Raw genomic sequence first — 18,563 nt, 5'->3', positions numbered from 1 at the left:
GAAATTGATGGGAATTTAGGGAGAATAAATTAGAGGGAAATTGGTGGGGGAGTGGATCTGCTCTGTGAGGCAGAATAGATTTGATGGGCCGAGTAACCTTCTTCCATGTTATATTAAAATTGGAAATCTATATAAACCGCTCACTTGCTTCTTCCTCTGCACTTGCTGGCTGATTTGAACATTAATGACAATGTACGTTGTTAACAGATGTTATCATTCTACAAGATACTGACAAAAGCGTTATAAAATGTCACACTCAGAATGAGGTTCAATATCACCAGCAGATGTCATGAAATTTGTTGTTTTGCAGCAGCAAAACACAGTAATAAAAACTATGTCAAAATAAGAAGTATGTATAAAAATAAATTAGATAAGTAGTGCAAAAAGAGAGGGATGTTACTGAGGAGGTGTTCATGGGTTCATTGTCCATTCAGAAATATGATGGCAGAGAGGAAGAAGCTGGTCCTGAAACATTTGTGTTAAATTTTTCTCTCTCTTAAACAGCCTGTCTGAATCGAGGATAATTCACTTCTACTCCAGTTCTGAAGGGTGAGAGATGCCTCTGCATGAGTACTTGTAATCTGGGGTATGGAGAAGTTGTGACACAGCCTACTATACAGCCATTACAGAAAGAAGCATTCTTGTTAGCAAAAGGAGGTCTAAGACAATTGGTGATTTAGGAAATATTCCGGGGTTATGGAAGTTGGATATCATACTTATGGATTAACTAAAATGAGACCCGGTCTTCAGGAAATTAAAAACCTGCACACAATCTAACTTCCAATTTATACCTTGTGGCTAGTGAAATTAATCATTCAGTGTGGGACTGATTCTGCCCCATGAAGTGATATAGGGAAAGACAATGTTCCTCATATTAGAACAAGGTGAAAACCAATTTTCTGAAGTAACTTTCTGGTTGTATATTCATGGAGTCATTCCTCACCACTGTAAAAATACAGGTATATTTTGGGTGTCTGTAAGTTTGTAATCAAAGGCTTTTGGAACGCCAGTATTGAATATTCAAAGAGGTTCTTCTAGCTGCCATTGTAAATATGTAATCTATTAATTTATCTAACTGTATTCCTTATGTTTTTCTAAGATTATGAGAGGTATCAATAGAGTAGGCAAAGATATCTTTATCTCAGGGTTTAAATATCTAATCATTTAAGGTGAGAAGGGGTAACTTTAAAGGAGATATTATAGGCAAGTTATTTACACATGTAGAGTGCCTGGAATCTGTTGCTTCAACTTGTGGTGGAGGCAGATACAATAAGGAATTTTAAGAGTCATTTAGAGAGGCACATTAATGTGAGGACATTGGATAGTCATAAGAGATTTTCTCCATCACCGCATGTGTTTCGTTCAGGTGCTCTGGTTTCCTCCCACAGTCCAAAGGCTTACCAGTTTGTAGGTTAATTGATCATTGTAAATTGCCCGGTGATTAGGCAAGGATTAAATCGGGGGCTGCTGGACGGCACAGCTCGAAGGGACGGAAGAGCCTATTCCACGCTGTATCTCAATAAATAAATAAATAGATAGTTTAGTTGGCCATTTGCTGACTAATTTTTTTCTCATTCTTTCTCATTTTTTTTACACATTCTTTCTCTCACTCTCCTTTTTCTCCCTCTGTCCCTCTGACTATACCCTTTGCCCATCCTCTGGGTTCCCCCCCCCCATTGTCTTTCTCCCCGGACCTCCTGTCCCATGATCCTCTCATATCCCTTTTGCCTATCAGCTGTCCAGCTCTTGGCTCCATCCTTCTCCCTCCTGTCTTCTCCTATCATTTTGGATCTCCCCCTCCCCCTCCCACTTTCAAATCTCTTACTAACTCTTCCTTCAGTTAGTCCTGACGAAGGGCCTCGGCCTGAAACGTCAACTGTATCTCTTCCTAGAGATGCTGCCTGGCCTGCTGCGTTCACCAGCAACTTTGATGTGTGTTGCTTGAATTTCCAGCGTCTGCAGAATTCCTGTTGTTTGCTGACTAATTTACTTGTTTCGGCACAACATTGTGGGCCAAAAGGCCTATTGATGTTCAATGTTAAGTAGGTGATTACAGTAATTGATACTGCAGATTTTTGTTCATTGTTATATTTGCATTGAAGAAGTAGAAAACATCATGTCAGGAGAGTGAGATGCTCTTGGAATCTCCTGGACTCTTCCTCTCCTGGAATTTCACAGTATGAGTAAGACTTGTATTTCTCAACTGCAACTTCAGTGCATGACTCAGTCTTAGTCGCAATATTATGCAGACGCTGATGCACTAATTGAACATTCATACACCCTCCAAGTGAAAAAAGTCTCATTACTCATACTATATCAACATCAATCTCTTCCTTGACCCCCTCCACCTTGATATCTTCCTGTCCTCAAGCTTGCCTCCTTTTATCCCCTTCTCTAATTTTTCCCCTATTCCTTCCCCTCTCCGCTCCTTCTCCTCATTTTTTCCTTATCTTCTAACTCTGTCCCTCTTGATTTTACTCTCGATTCCTCTCCCCACCACCATTATTGCAAGTACTGAGGTAAATACTAGTGTTAATAATTTGAAATATATGCAACTTAATGAGACCATAGTCATAAGTTTGGATATCTTTGAGGTGTAGAATTTATGACTCGTTTGTAAAAGTCTAATATGAAATCTTCAGGGAAACAAGGCCTTCTGCTCAATTCATGAATGCCAACTAATATGCCCACCTAAGCTGGTCACGTTTGCCTGCCTTTGGCCTGTATCCCTCTAAACCTTTTCTATCCATGTACAACACACACAAAATGCAGGAGGAACTCAACGGGTCAAGTAGCCTCTATGGAGGGGAATGAACTGTTGAAGTTTTGGGCTGAAACCATTCATCAGACTTTGTAATTCTGACCAAAGGTCTTGGCCCAAAATGTTGAATGCTTATTTCCCCTTATTGATGATATCTGACTTGCGTAGTAGATCCACAATTTTGTGTATGTTGCTCTGGATTTCCAGCATCTGCAGAATTTCTTGAGCCTGTCCATGTACTTCTCCAATTGATTTTTAAAATGTTGCTATTGTACCTGCCTCAATTTCTCTGGCAGGTCGTTCCATAAAACCATATGACCATAAGATATAGGAGCAGAATTAGGCCATTTGGTCCATTGAGTCTGCTTTGCTATCTCATCATGGCTGATCCATTTTCCCTCTCAGCCCAAACCTCTTGCCTCCAATTTCATTCCAGATATACACCACCCATTTTTTGAACAAATTACCCTTCAAGTCCCTTTTAAGTCTTTTCTCTCTCATCTTAGAGATATGCCCACCATACCCTTTGACTCTGAGCAGATGGGGTTCATCAATGCGGTTGGCAGCTCTTCTAGAAGAAAAAATCTGATTTCATGCCTCCGCTGCCTTGTGGCTATACCTACTCAAGGGGAAAGCTTTGGGAGTAAATTTTGATGAAAAATCCAGAGCTGGAGTCCCTAAGGCAGTCCTATGTTAAGTTCAGCACTGACGGACAACTCCTGTGATGCCACTGATCCCAAACTGTATGAGCCTCTGCCTTTCCTTTGGATTCACAGAGAGGGTGTGATTGCTGGATGGGCACTAACTTGTTTTCCACATCATACTGGCTGACTTCATTATCCAATATTCTGCAGAGACAGCTAGGACACAACATCCATGGTCGATCTCCACCAACGGAGGACATCATTTCTCATGCCCCTTGTGATAATTATACACCTCTGCAAGATTATTTCCTGGTCTCCTTTGTTTTAGGGAGTAAAGTCCTGGTACAACTGAAATCCTAAAAGCCAAATCACATAGTCCAAGAACACAGCAAAGCTAAAAAACTAAATAAGATAAGTTATGAATCAGGGGAAATGGTGGAGAATTTTTATCATCACAATGAATTCTGCTATCTGGCACATATTTTCTGAAAGGGTAGTGAAACAAATTCAATAGGAACATCCAAAAGATATATGTTTTATGGAGTATTGGCTGACAGATTGATGAATACTTGTCATCGGGCTTGTGTCTATTGTAAAAGCTGTTATTTATTGACACAGGTGGCCACTATTTGAATCTCCCATTGTTTGGCTAATGAAGAGAGATTCCATTCTTTACCATCTAGTGTTCCAGGAATGTACGGAATATCCCTGGAGATCTAGGGCTAAATACTGATCTGTATTCTTTTGGAATCTCCTGGGGGAACGTAGGTGCAACTATAAGGAAAATGTTTCCTCAATGACACAGAATGTAAGTGCACAGAGGGGGATTGTGAATCTGTGTGTTATACATCAAAAGAAATCCAGATCCACTGTCAGCTAGCAGAGTTTAACGTGGCTAAGAACTGTGGCAGAAACTACAGAGAGAGTAGACAGTCGGTCAGAGGTGAACGTGGTTCCTGCTCCTTCCCCTCTCTTTTCCCCATTTCCCAACCATGATTCCCCTTTCTCTGCTGCCTTCCCATTCTCAATCCAAAATAGAGACTCATTTCAGAATCAGGTTTATCATCACTAACATATGTCACGAAATTTGTTTTATTTTTGCGGCAGCAATACAGTGCAAAGCATATAAATACTACAGTAGGCAAAAGTCATAGGCACCCTTGCTATACATATATATGTCAGTCGTTTGCACAGTTCTGTAAATGCTTCTTAAATACCACTGTGCTACCTGCTTCCACCACTACATCTGACTGGTATCTGTAGACACCTATCACACGGCGTGAAATACTTGTCCTGCACATCTAGTCAAGTTTATTGTCATTTAACTCTGTACATGAATACTGTCAAATGAGACAATGATCCTCCAGACCAGGGTTTAAAGCACAGTACTCCACATCACACACATATAACACATAATAACCTGGGAAAGTAAGAATTAAATGTACAAATGATTTGCACATAAATAAACAAAGTACTGTACATAAGTTAAATGTTATAGGGTACAGAACAGACTAACCGGAGATAGTTGGAATGTGATGTGGCAGTGGCCGAAGGGGAGAAGCTGTTTCCTAACCTGATCGTTCTTGTCTTAATGCAGCAGAGCCTCCAACCTGATAGTAGGAAGTCATCTCCTTTAAATGTATCCCTCTCACTCTAGTACTTGACATTTCTACCCTGGGAGAGTCTGACCACCCTAGGGTTCTTACAAGTCTCCCCTCAGCCTCCTCCAAGTATAAGAACTTGCTTGATGGTTGACAGGGACTGAAGGTCTCTTTCTCCACTGCATGACCCTAGGACAAAATATATTAATCTTTCCTGTGAGATTGAAACCCTCCTGGATTGCTAAATCAATATTCCACTACAAAGCTGATTGAAAATTGATATGCAAGTGCCAGGTAAGGAATACGACCATTCTAATTCTTCTTTTGACACACTTTACCAATTACAAAGCTCATTACAGCTTAAAGGCTGCAACTCTCCTGTGGAATTATGTTTGAAGTTTACACTTTTATGCACCATGATTCATTTTAATTTCCCCCTCGGAAGCATTTCTTGCAAAAATTATTATGGTCGGCGTCTGGTGAATGTGTTTTACGCTGACTGCCATGTGCATGCAAAAGAAAGGTTACTGACTGGACAAAATAAACTGCGATGCTACAAACTTAATACAGCATAGGTTAATGGCATCCTGGAGGCGCTGTGCTCAGACCTGTGTATCGGTTTAAGCAGGCATGAAGGGGATTCAAGGCTAAATCACTCACGTATAGCTTTAACATTGTGATTACTCCAGTGTCCATATAATTTCAACCATAACATTAACCCACTCAGGACTGAAACAGGAGCTTTAAATCAAAATAAAATTCAGAGAAAAGTACTATTTTTAGATGCTTAAAGGACATTTGAGAAATGACTGTGTAATTCCCAAGTGTGGTCCTTGTATGAATTTAGAAATCTCAATAGCTGATTTGCAAAGGACTACACTCTGAAACACCAAATATTCACAGGCCCTTTCTCTTTACCTCAATTCTAAATTGCCTACCAGAATAAACTATCTTTCAGCATTTTTCCTGTAATTCTAGTATTAATTTTATGTTTCAGTTGTATAAACTCCAGAAAATGCAAGCCCATTTTACTTAGCTCACATTTAAGGTTAACAAAGAAATAAAGAGGGATATAACACAACAGTTGTCCAAAGCACTTTGAAACCAAATGAGCCTGCACAGGCGAAAATTGCAATCTAATGATCTTAAACATGTTAGACGTTTGCATAGATTTCGCATGTCATGTAAAATTTTGACAATCTTTTATAGATGCACAGTGGAAAGTATCTTGATTGGTATGGAAACAGCAATGTCCAGTAATGTAAAAACCTACAAAAAGTGGTGGATACAACCCAGTCCACCATTGGAAAAGTTCTCTCCACTGTTGAGTGCATTTACAAGCAGCACAGGCACAAGAAAGCAAGTATCCATCATCATGGACCAGGCCCTCTCCCCCACAGTCCAGACCATGTTCCTGACTGGCTAATACTGTCAGGTAGGAGATACCGGAGCATTAGATCCAACTCCACCAGATTCAGGGACAGTAATTACCTGACAACCATCAGGTTTCTGAACCAGCATGGATAGCACCACTCACCTTAACACAAAACGGATTTCAATCTACAGACTCACTTGCAAGCTCTCTACAATTCGTGACCTCAGTAGTATTTTTTTCATTTGCACAATTTGTCTCCTTGGAATCATTGAGTCTACTATGAACAAGAGAAAATCTGCAGATGCTGGAAATCCGGCAATGTACACAAGATGCTGGAGGAACTCAGCAGGCCAGGTAGCATCTGTGGAGAAGAGTACAGCTGACGTTTCGGGCCAAAACCCATTATGGTTGTTATTCTATTATGGAATTACTGAGTATACCTGTAAGAAAATAAATCCTAGATTTGTATATGGTGGCATATCTGTACTTTGATAATAAATTTACTTTGAACTTTGGTTATTTGTCAATCTTTGTCTGTTTATGTATAGTTTAAAATTAGTTCTATTGTATTTTTTGATTTTCCTGCAAGTACCTGGAAGAAAATGAATCCTAAGGTAGTAAATGGTGACATACTCTATATGTACTTTAATAACAAATTTACTTTGGAGTTTGATATTTGACTAATGTGAGCGCAGACCAAAATCACTTTATTCATTAATATAAATAGAGGGACTAATTGTGGATAAGACATTAGGGGAAGAGTCCTCTGCCCTCAAGAGGAGTCAAGACCTTTCAGATCTAAAGGAAACAGTGGGAAAGGCCTTAGTTTAAAGTCCAGTTCACAAGATGTCACATTCCACATTGCAGCACCCATTTCATACTGCATTGGTGTGTTTATCTGGGTTCTGCTGATTATAACTTTGGAAAGCTAGCTGAAGCTGACTCGGATAACTAAGTTGAAAAGTACCCCACTATTTGCTTTGTCCTAATTTTCATAGCTAATTAGGGCAGGGGGTACCATAGCGTGAAATCCCACAGATCAGGTTCAAGAATAGCTACTTCCCTTCAACCATTCAGCTCTTAAACCAACTGGCATAAACCTAATCACTAGTTTAGCAACCATTATGACCACTTTGAACACCTTGCACCAAAATGAACTTTATTCTTTTTTAGTTCTAATAGTGTAATTTCTTGTAAAATTGTGTGTCACTTATGCATTTTTTGAGGCCGCTGCTTGTATGATGCTATGTGCCTATGCTGCTGTTGCACGTTTTTAATTGCAACTGTGCACACATGAGCTTGTGGATTTAACAATAATATCAATTTACTCTTAGAGTTCAGTCACAATCTCCTGGATGACTGACTACCTGACAGATAGACCCCGGTTTGTATGGCTGGGTAGTTCTGTGTCTGAGATGATGGTGAGTGGCACTGGAGCCCCACAAGGGACTGTCCTGTCTCCATTTCTGTTCACACTGTACACCTCAGACTCTCAGTACAATTCCAAGTCTTGTCACTTGCAGAAATTCTCTAATGACTCTGCAATGGTTGGGGGGCCTATTAGAGATGAGCAGGAGTCGGAGTATAGAGGACTGGTGGACAAGTTTGTGGAGTGGTGCAGGAGGACATACCTGCTCCTGAATGTCCAAAACCAGGAATATGGTGATAGATTTTAGGACGAAGAGGACTGTGATGAGTCCTGTATACATTCTTGGAGAAAAAGTTGCGGTGGTGGAAGAGTACAAATACTTGGGTGTTCACCTCAACACAGACATGACTGGAAAAGCAACACCAAGGCTGTTTATCAGGAGGGGAGGAGCAGACTCTAATTTCTAAGGACGCTAAAATATTTCAATTTGTGCAGCAAGATGTTGGAGACCTTTTACCAGTCTGTTGTAGTGAGTGCAGTCTTCTTTGCGGCTTTCTGTTAGGGGAGTGACATTATGCTGGTGATGCAAAAAGACTAAATGAACACATTAAAAAGGCTGGATCCGTCCTTGGCTACAACCCAGACTCCTTTGAGTTACTGACGGAGAGGAAGTCTCTAAACAAACTATTATCCATTATGGACAATTCAGCACATCCGTTCTATCATCCTTTTCCCTTTCGAACAGTCTCATTTAGCTCCCCTGTCACAAGGATCGTTACAGAAAATCTTCCCTACCAAATGCAATAAGCATATACAACAGTTCATCTTTGTGCGCAGGAGAACACACATCATAGTACAATAGTTGCTCTTTTATTATTTCATATTATTGCACATTGGTAAATTATTATTTTGTATGTTATTATTCTGTACTTTATTATTAGTTAAGTCTGCACACTGCTAAGTGTGTTTTTAAATGTTGCTACTGTAACAAAAGAATTTCCCACTCAGGATCAATAAAATGTTTCTTCTTCTTCTTCTTCTTCTCCTTATTATTATTATTATTATTATTATTAATGCCTTTGCTCTTCAAAGAGAGCACAAACTATACACATGCCAAGCATCTCTTGGTATCCATTGACCAAACCTTATTAAGGTCTTGGGAGTCCTTGTGCAGGATTCCCTAATGGTTAGCTTGCAGGTTGAGTCGGTGATAAGGAAGCCAAACGCAATGTTACCATTCATTTCGAGAGGACTAAAATGTAAGTGCAAGGGGGATAAGATGCTGAGGCTTTATAAAGTCTTGGTTAGACTGTACTTGGAGCACTGTGAACAGCTTTGAGCCCTTATCTAAGAAAAAATATGTTGGCAATGGAGAAGGCCCAGATTTGGTTCACAAAAATTATTCCAGGAATGAAAGGGTTAACATATGAAGCGCGTTTGACGGCTCTGAGCCTGTACTTGCTGAAGTTTAGAAGAATGAGGGTGGAATCTCATTGAAATCTATTGAATATTGAAACTCTAAAATAGAGTTGATGTGAGAGGAGTTGAGATCGAAAGGGAACAGCTTCAGAGGAGAAGGAGGTCCATTTAGAACAGTGATGAGGAGGAATTTCTTTAGCAAAAGGGTAGTGTATCTGTGGAAATTATTGCCACAGATGGCTGTGGAAGCCACGTCATTGTGTATATTTAAAACAGAGGTTGATAGGTTCCTGACTTGTAAGGATGGCAAACGTTATGGGGAGAAGGTAGGAGAATGGAGTTGAAGGGAGGTTATCAATCAGCCATGTTGGTACGGTGGAGCTGACTCGATAGGCCAAGTAGACTAATTCTGCTCCTATGTTTTATGGTCTTCTGATCTTATGTCCAAGTTAATTAATGAACATCCAAACCAACACTTCAATTTGCTATCACAAGGCTGAAGCTCTGCTCAAGATACCACTATCCTAATATCATAATATCAGGCTCAACTTGCCTGCTCTCATGGATATATGGTAAGTTTATTCAAAAGTATAAATGTATTCTCCATATTTTTTCTTACTTAAGTATTTGTAAAACAGTTTGAATTTGTAGTTGATAGGATACAGGTAGTACTTGTTCAACTTCACCTCCAAGTTGACCGAGATCAATGCTTTTGTGGGTTTACCTTGTGTCTTTCTTTTGATCTTTGTAAGCATTGTGTTTGCAGATGTGTACACTGAACAAACTTCCTGAAGGACAAAACTCAACCTTCATGTTTTTTTGTGAGTTGCGATACAAAAGGGATCCTCGTGTCACATTTTACTTTCTTGTTTGGCTCAAACTGCACCCACATTTCTTATAGAACAACAATCAATGATCAAGGATCAATATTGTTTGACATATTCATGTATTAGAGATTAGCTATTGTGTGTTGATCAGAGTGTGAAAATCCAACAAAAGAAACAACATTCAACAATTATAAAAAATAGAGAATTAAATGAAAACAAAAGTTTGAGGATAAAGGACAGACATGAACTAAAATATGTATAAATACATAAATAGTAACATGTATTTAAAATGCGTTATAAAATATGGTTTAAATTGTTTTCAGTGAAAAGAGTAATGGATAGGAGGTCAGGCTAACTGAAGTTCAAAGTTCAAAGTAAATTTATTATCAAAGTACATATGTCACCATATAGAACCCTGAGATTCATTTTCTTTCAGGCATTCTCAAAAAATCCAATAACCATAATAGAATCAAATGGCTAAAATGGTTCAATTTAATATCAGAAATATATGCGATATACAACCTGAAATTTTCACTCTTCGCAGACATCTCGGAAAGAGAAAATAAAAAAACAGAGAATTAATAACAGAAACATCTGAATCCCAAAGCTGAACAGGGCAGAAAAATAGTGTGCCAAAGACAAGAAACTGCAGCTATAAGAAGAAAGAGAAAGTAAAGAAATAATAATAATAATAATAATAAATATTGAGAACATGAGATGAAGAGTGCATGAAAGTCAGTCCATAGATTGTGGGAACAGTCAGTGATGGGGCAAGTGAAGTGAGTGAAGTTGTCCAATTTGGCTCAAGAACCTGATGGCTGAGGAGTAATAAAAATTCCTGAACCTGGTGGTGTGAGTCCTAAGGCTCCTGTTCCTTCTTCCGTTGTTATTCAAGGGATCCCTTCTGGAAAGTGCTATAGGGATACTTATACAAAAATCTTCATGGCGTCTTGCTAGTGTAGTGTGGGAAGAGAGCATTACCTGGGTGGTGGGTCCATGATGATGGATGAAGCTATCTTGTGGATGCTTCATGTAGATGTGCTCAATGATGGGGAGGGCTTTACCCATGATGGACTAGGCTATATCCATTACATTTTGTAGGATTTTCTGTTCAAAGGCATTGGTGTTTCCATACCAGGCCGTGATGTAACTCTCAATGCACTCTTCACCACACATCTATAGAAGTTTGTCAAGGTTTTATATGTCATGCCAGATTTACACAAGGAAGTAGAGGTGCTGCCATGCTTTTTTCTTAATTGCACTGATGTGCTGGGCCCAGAACAGGTCCTCTGAAATGATAACACCAAGGAGTATAAAGCTGCTGACCCTCTGCATCTCTGATCCTCCAGTGAGGTCTGGCTCATGGACCTTGGATTTCCTCACTTCAAGTCAATAACCAGTTCCTTGGTCTTGCTGACATTGAGTGAGAGGATGTTGTTGTGGCACCACTCAGCCAGATTTTTGATCTCCCTCCTATATGCTTCTAGAACACTTGATCAGATTAACTACATGGGGAAAGACTGTTAAGATGGCATGGTTTGTATAATGCTTTCCAGAAGGAGCTTTTGCTAAAGTCAGTTTTTAAGCTATTAATAACAGGCTGTTTTGTTCAGATGCCACCAACATTTACTGGTAAGGTCCAAGCATTAAAGTATTATTATCTCAGACGCATCTTCCCTTTAATATGACTGTCCTATAAAAATTGCTATAGCAAGACGGCATGAAGATTTTTGTATAAGTATCCCTATAGCACATTCCAGAAGGGATCCCTTGAGTAACAACGTAAGCAATGAGTAATTTTTTAAAATTATATAATTGAATTGTGACTTAGAATCACTTGAAATCATAAAAGGCAATGCAGGGGTGGCATGATTAGCACAATGCTTTACGTACCAATGATATAGGTTCAAATACCACCGCAGTCTGTAAAGAATTTGTACGTTCTTCCCATGACTGCATGGATTTCATTCAGGTGCTCCAGATTGCTCCCGCAGTCCAAAGACATATCGGTAGGCTAACTGGTCTTTGTAAATTGTCCTGTGTTAAAGCTAGAGTTAAATCGGGGTTTGCTGGGTGGTGTGTCTTCAATGGCTGTAAGTGCCTATTCCATGCTGTTTCTCAATAAGTAAGTATATGCTTCTTTTTCTCACTAGGTTATTTGAACTGGAGTTCAGCTTTTACTCTCTCTTGATGTCTTTACAATTCCCAACAGGCCTAATGAAATAAAAATCAAAGGGACCTAGAGTTACATTCTCATTTCTGTACCCTGGAGTTCTAAACCTAAATTATAAGCTCCTATCTTGGCAGATAACTCTTAAGTTCTGAAAAAAGAATGCATCACTACACAAAAGGATTTTGAGATGGTCGGACATGATGCGTTACTGCGTCGAGGAGAATATTATTAATTGCAACTGGTGCTGGGACCCAAATGATTTGGTAGTGGGTGGGAATCAAACCTAACACAATCTTCAGCTTCTCAATGCAGCAACATAACAGCCAATGCTATTACCAGCTAAGGATATTACTGTGTGCTTACCTTAAAAGGCAACATTTGCTGGTTAAAGCTTAAATGATTTTGAAGCATTTTTTGGACTATGCTTGGGTTATAGCCCTAACTAATTTCTATTACCATTTAAGGTGTGCTATAGTAAGGCTTGTCTTGCAGCTTAGAAGATTAGATGATCTCATTGAAAAACAAAATTTTTAAGAGCGTGTGATGAACTGCTGAGGGGTCCCGCTCTCAAGATAAAGGATTGGCCAGTTAGAACTGAAGTGAGGAGAAATGTATTTATTTAGAATATTGTGAGTGTTCGGAGTTGTCTAGTACAAGATAAGTGGTTCATCAACTTTAATAGAACATATAACAATACATCATAGTACAGCCAATATGTTGTACCCACTTCATGGTTGAAAGAAAAATGGAGGGTTAAGCTGGGACGAATGGTTAAATTGACCTCAGGTAGGTAAGAAGGCTGGCACAATATCAAGTGCTTGTACTGTGCTGTGATGATTATATTCTACTAGTTATTTATTTAAAGCATTGTGTATTCAAAATAATTTGCTGCACTTAAAACTCCAATAATTAATTATCTGTAATATATAATTTCAATAACATAAAATAATCTTCAGATGCTGGGGTCAAAGCAACATTCACAACACGCTGGAGGAACTCAGCAGGTCGGGCAGCATCCGTGGAAAAGATCAGTCGACGTTTCGGGCCAGAACCCTTCGTCAGGACCCTCCTGACGAAGGGTTCCGGCCCGAAACGTCGACTGATCTTTTCCATGGATGCTGCCCGACCTGCTGAGTTCCTCCAGCGTGTTGTGACTATTGCTATATTTTCAATAATATGTACTGAAAAAGGAATAAAAATATCTTAGGTATTGGGACCAGCAGTAAATAAGCTATGGAACACAGTATAGGTATCCAGTTTAAACTTGATCATACGACTATAAAGACAAAGGAGGAGAGGTATGCTATTTGGCCTATTGAATCTGACCAACCATTCCGTTACAGATAGAAACATAGAAAATAGGTGCAGGAGTAGGCCATTCGGCCCTTCGAGCCTGCACCGCCATTTATTATGATCATGGCTGATCATCCAACTCAGAACCCTGCACCAGCCTTCCCTCCATACCCCCTGATCCCCATAGTCACAAGGGCCATATCTAACTCCTTCTTAAATCTAGCCAATGAACTGGCCTCAACTGTTTCCTGTGGCAGAGAATTCCACAGATTCACCATTCTCTGTGTGAAGAAGTTTTTCCTAATCTCGGTCCTAAAAGGCTTCCCCTTTATCCTCAAACTGTGACCCCTCATTCTGGACTTCCCCAACATCGGGAACAATCTTCCTGCATCTAGCCTGTCCAATCGCTTTAGGATTTTATACGTTTCAATCAGATCCCCCCTCAATCTTCTAAATTCCAACGAGTACAAGCCCAGTTCATCCAGTCTTTCTTCATATGAAAGTCCTGCCATCCCAGGAATCAATCTGGTGAACCTTCTTTGTACTCCCTCTATGGCAAGGATGTCTTTCCTCAGATTAGGAATCCCTCTCTCTCAACTCGTCTCCTGCCTTCTCTCCATAACCTTTGATGTTCTTACTAATCAAGAGCCTATCAGCCTCAGTTTTAAAAATACCAAACGACTTGGCTTCCACCACTGTCTGTGACAAGGAATTCCACAGATTCACCACCCTCTGGATAAGTAAGTGCCCCCTTATCTCTGTTCTAAATTAACGTCCCTCTATTTTGAGGTTGTCAGGAACAGGATCAGAATCAGAATCATGTTTATTATTTCAGCCATGTGACATGAAATTTGTTAACTTAGCAGCAGTAGTTCAATGCAATACATAATCTAGAAGAGAAAAAGAAAAAAAAATGATAATAATTAATGAACAAGTAAATCAATTACATATATTGAATAGATTAAAAAACATGCAAAAAAACTACTGTGTATTTTTTAAAAAGTGAGGTAGTGTCTAAAGATTCAATGCCTATTTAGGAATCGGATGGCAGAGGAGAAGAAGCTGTTCCTGAATCGCTGATTGTGTGCCTTCAGGCTTCTGTACCTCCTACCTGATGGTAACAGTGAGAAAAGGGCATGCCCTGGGTGCTGGATATCCTTAATAATGGATGTTGCCTTTCTGAGACACCGCTCCCTAAAGATGTCCTCGGGGTCTTGTAGGCTGTACCCAAGGTGGAGCTGACTAGATTTACAACCTTCTGCAGCTTCTTTTGGTCCTGTGTGGTACATCCTCCATACCAGACAGTGATGCAGTCTGTCAGAATGCTCTCCATGGTGCAACTATAGAAGTTTTTGAGTGTATTTGTTGACATGCCAAATCTCTTCAAACTTCTCGTAAAGTATAGTTGCTGTCTTGCCATCTTTATAACTACATCAATATGTTGGGACCAGGTTAGATCCTCAGAGATCTTGACACCCAGGAATTTGAAGCTGATCACTCTCTCTGCTTCTGATCCCTCTATGGGGATTGGTATGTGCTCCTTTGTCTTAACCTTCCTGAAGTCCACAATCAGCTCTTTTGTCTTACTGACTTTGAGTGCCTGGTTGTTGCTGTGGCACTACTCCACTAGCTGGCATATCTCACTCCTGTATGCTCTCTCGTTCCTAGAGGCCCCTACCAAAGGAAACATCCCCTTCACATCTACTCTATCCAGGCCTTTCAACATTCGATAGGTTTCAATCAGATCTCTCTCTCCATTCTTCTAAACTCCAGCGAGTACAGGCACAGAGTCATCCAATGCTTCTCATACGTTAACCTTTTCATTCATGGGATCGTTTTTGTGAATATCCTCTGGACCCTCTCCAATGCCCACACATCTTTTTCTGAGGTAAGTGGCTGAAAACTGCTCACAAGATTTCAAGTACCTAGTAAAGCCTCAAACTTATGCAAAGGAGTGTAACACAAATGAAGAGCTGACCAGAATATTTCCTATTTCCTATTTGCTTCTGTTATTACTAAGTTGGTTATCCAGCTGCAAAGATTCTCGGGATGATCACGATCCAAGAACACAATACATCTGGCCCAATTATTTGTGTTTTCAAGTCTCAGTTTACTGCATATTGCCAATTCATTAGCAATGGTGGTGAACAGACCGTGAATAATCAGAGGATTCACTTGGATGCCAGTGAAGGTTTACTTTCTGCTTTAGCATGCTTTATCTTAGAATACCATCTTTCCATTAGAAAAGATAACAGCGCAGAGAAAATTGAATGCATTCAGAACCTCTTGTGAATGAAATTATGGGCATTTTTCTTAAAAAAGAAACGTTGTAAGTTTTAAAATAAATTGAATTGAAGAATGGATTAGAGTTCCAGTTTTTTATTTAACTTTCCCATTTTTAAAATACAAAGTTATTTATAGTTTTCTTCTGTGTTTCCTCATTTATGCCCAACGGCATTCCTGGGTCCAGATAGATTATCTCAGCTGGAATGACAAGCAAGTGAGGTATAGCTATTTTTGTGATGTTAGCACTTGTGCATTCAACCAACAATAACAGAATGTACGAGCATTCGAACTCAAAGCAGGAAGAGGCCATTCCTTATTTAAACATGTTAATTCCAGATTTACTTAGTTACTTGCATTTAAATTCAGAGCTTTTATAGTAAAATTCAAATTCATGTCCACAAGTTGATAACACTCATTGTGTAAGATACAGTTCCAGAATTTTAACTATGATGACGCTGTACAATGTTACCTTTGGGTCTAGCCAAAGGAATTGGCAACTCCATCAACCAAGAAGTAATCAATGGTTCAATGGTTCTATTCAGTATCAGAGAATGTATACAGTATACTACCTGAAATTCATACTCTTCACAGGCATCCGCAAAACAGAAGAAAAGCCCCAAAGAATGAATGACAGGAAAATGTTAGAACACCACCTGCCTCATCAAAAGCATCAGCCCTCCCCCACCATCCACCATGCAAGAAATAGGAAAGCTCCAAAGAGACCATGATCTATATACCATTCTGTACCGAAAATTATTTCATTGATTTTCTTTGTGACTTGAGTATTGCTGCCCAGGGATTATGTTACTGGGTTGATATCCTAAGGGCTGAGCTATAGATCTACTGATGCAAATTCAAGTCCCATCACAGATACTAGAGAACGTAAATTTAACTAATTACATAATTCTTTTAAAATACTAACGTTAGTAATAACAACTTCATGAAACCTGGATTACTGGTTAATAAAAATCTGGTTCATAGACCCTGAAATATAAACTTCTAAAATTGATAATCCCAGTTGTAACTTTCAAAGAGCAACAATTAGTAATATCTTTCAATAGCCCGTGGCAGTGAGGGTTTTTGGGATCATCTTCAAATAGCTGGGTAAGAGATGTAAAATCGATGTCTCACTGCCTCAGTAAAACAGCCACCATAATCAAGAACTTCCCCCATCCTGGACATTCTCCCTTCTTCCCCCTTCCAAAGGCAGAAGAAACAAAAGCCTGAAAATATGTACTACCAGGCTCAAGGACAATTTCTATCCTGCTGATATATTACCATTGAATGTCTTGTCTTTGTATAACGAGGTAGACTCTTGAACTCAGAGTAAATATATTATCAAAGTGGGCAAATTGAGATTCATTTTCTTGCAGGCATTTACAGGAAAATAAAGAAATGTAAGAGAATTAATGAAAAAAATCACCTCATGATCTACCTTACTCAGCACTTGCACCTTGTAGTCTCTATGCATTACACCTACTCTGTGCCTTTACTCAGCACTCTGTGCAGAAGCTTTCCTACTGTACCTTGGGACATGTGATCATAATAAATTAATAAACCAATAAAGATGCCCCCAGTATCAGAAGGGTGTGATAGGCTCATAGAGACGGGGAAGGAAGAATCAAATGAACTGGCGTTGCTGAATTTGTCATTTGAATTTGACCTGAAATATTAACTCCTTTTCTCTTTCCATAAACAGCGACTCATTCACTAAGTGCTTCCATCATTTTCCGTTTTTGTTTTGATGACCTGGTGACTTTGGTTAACTCATCAGCTGCTTGAGTTTTGAGGATGAGATGAGACAATGGTCGTGTACAACAGTGAGCATTTTCTTATATTACAGCAGGCTAAGGTAAGTTATAACCTTTTACACACATTTCATCTACATAGGTACTCTAAGTGGTGCATGGTAGCGTAGTGTTTTGTGCAACTCTATGAGAGCTTGGGGTATCCTGGAGTTCAGAGTTCAATTCCCACAGTCCAAAGAGGTACCGGTTTGTAGGTTAATTGGCCATTGTAAACTGTCCTGTGATTAGGCTAGTGTTAAATAGGTGGGTTGCTGTATGGTGCTACTTGTTGAACTAGAAGAACCTGTCCCATGCTGTATCTCTAAATAAATAAATGGCATCTCAGTAGTGGAGGAGGAAGTGGCAACAGTAAACCTTTTGCAGATCTAACACCATAACTTGAACTTTGCCAGGTATGGATCAATAGGCAGCAATTAAAGTAACTAGTTCCTTTCCATACGGTCTGTCAGTATCTTTTGGTTGTGACATGAAACTTATCTACATGCCAACTCTCTTGGTGGAAACAACAGATCTCATGATGCTATTTTGAAAAGAAAGAGAGCTTTTCTTAGCATCGAAGCGCATGCACATCCCTCTTGCAGTATCACTAAAGAAATGCTTCACCTGCCTATTCACTTCGTTCCTCTCCTCCATTCAGGACCCTAAACAGTTCTTCAAAGCAAGGCAACACCTCACCTGCAAAGCTGTTGGGGGGGTCATCTATTGTATCTGGTACACTGAATGTGGCCTCATCTACATTGGTCAGACCCGATGTTAATTGGGCGACTGCTTTGTTCAGCACCTCTACTTCATCCAAAAGAAGCAAAATTTTCCAGTGGCCAACCATTTCAATTCTTATCTCCATTCCCATTCTGACATGTCAGTTTATGGCCTCCTCCTCTGCCATGATGCGGCCCCTCTCAAGTTGGGGGAGCAACACCTCATATTCTGTCCAGGTATCATGAAAAGTGATGGCACGACTATTGATCTCTCCTTCCTATAATTTTTCCCTTGCCACTTCTTCTATT

The sequence above is a fragment of the Mobula birostris genome, chromosome 7 (genome assembly GCF_030028105.1).
Source record: "Mobula birostris isolate sMobBir1 chromosome 7, sMobBir1.hap1, whole genome shotgun sequence".
Classification (NCBI taxonomy): Eukaryota; Metazoa; Chordata; class Chondrichthyes; order Myliobatiformes; family Myliobatidae; genus Mobula; species Mobula birostris.
This window is presented reverse-complemented; position numbering follows the sequence as displayed.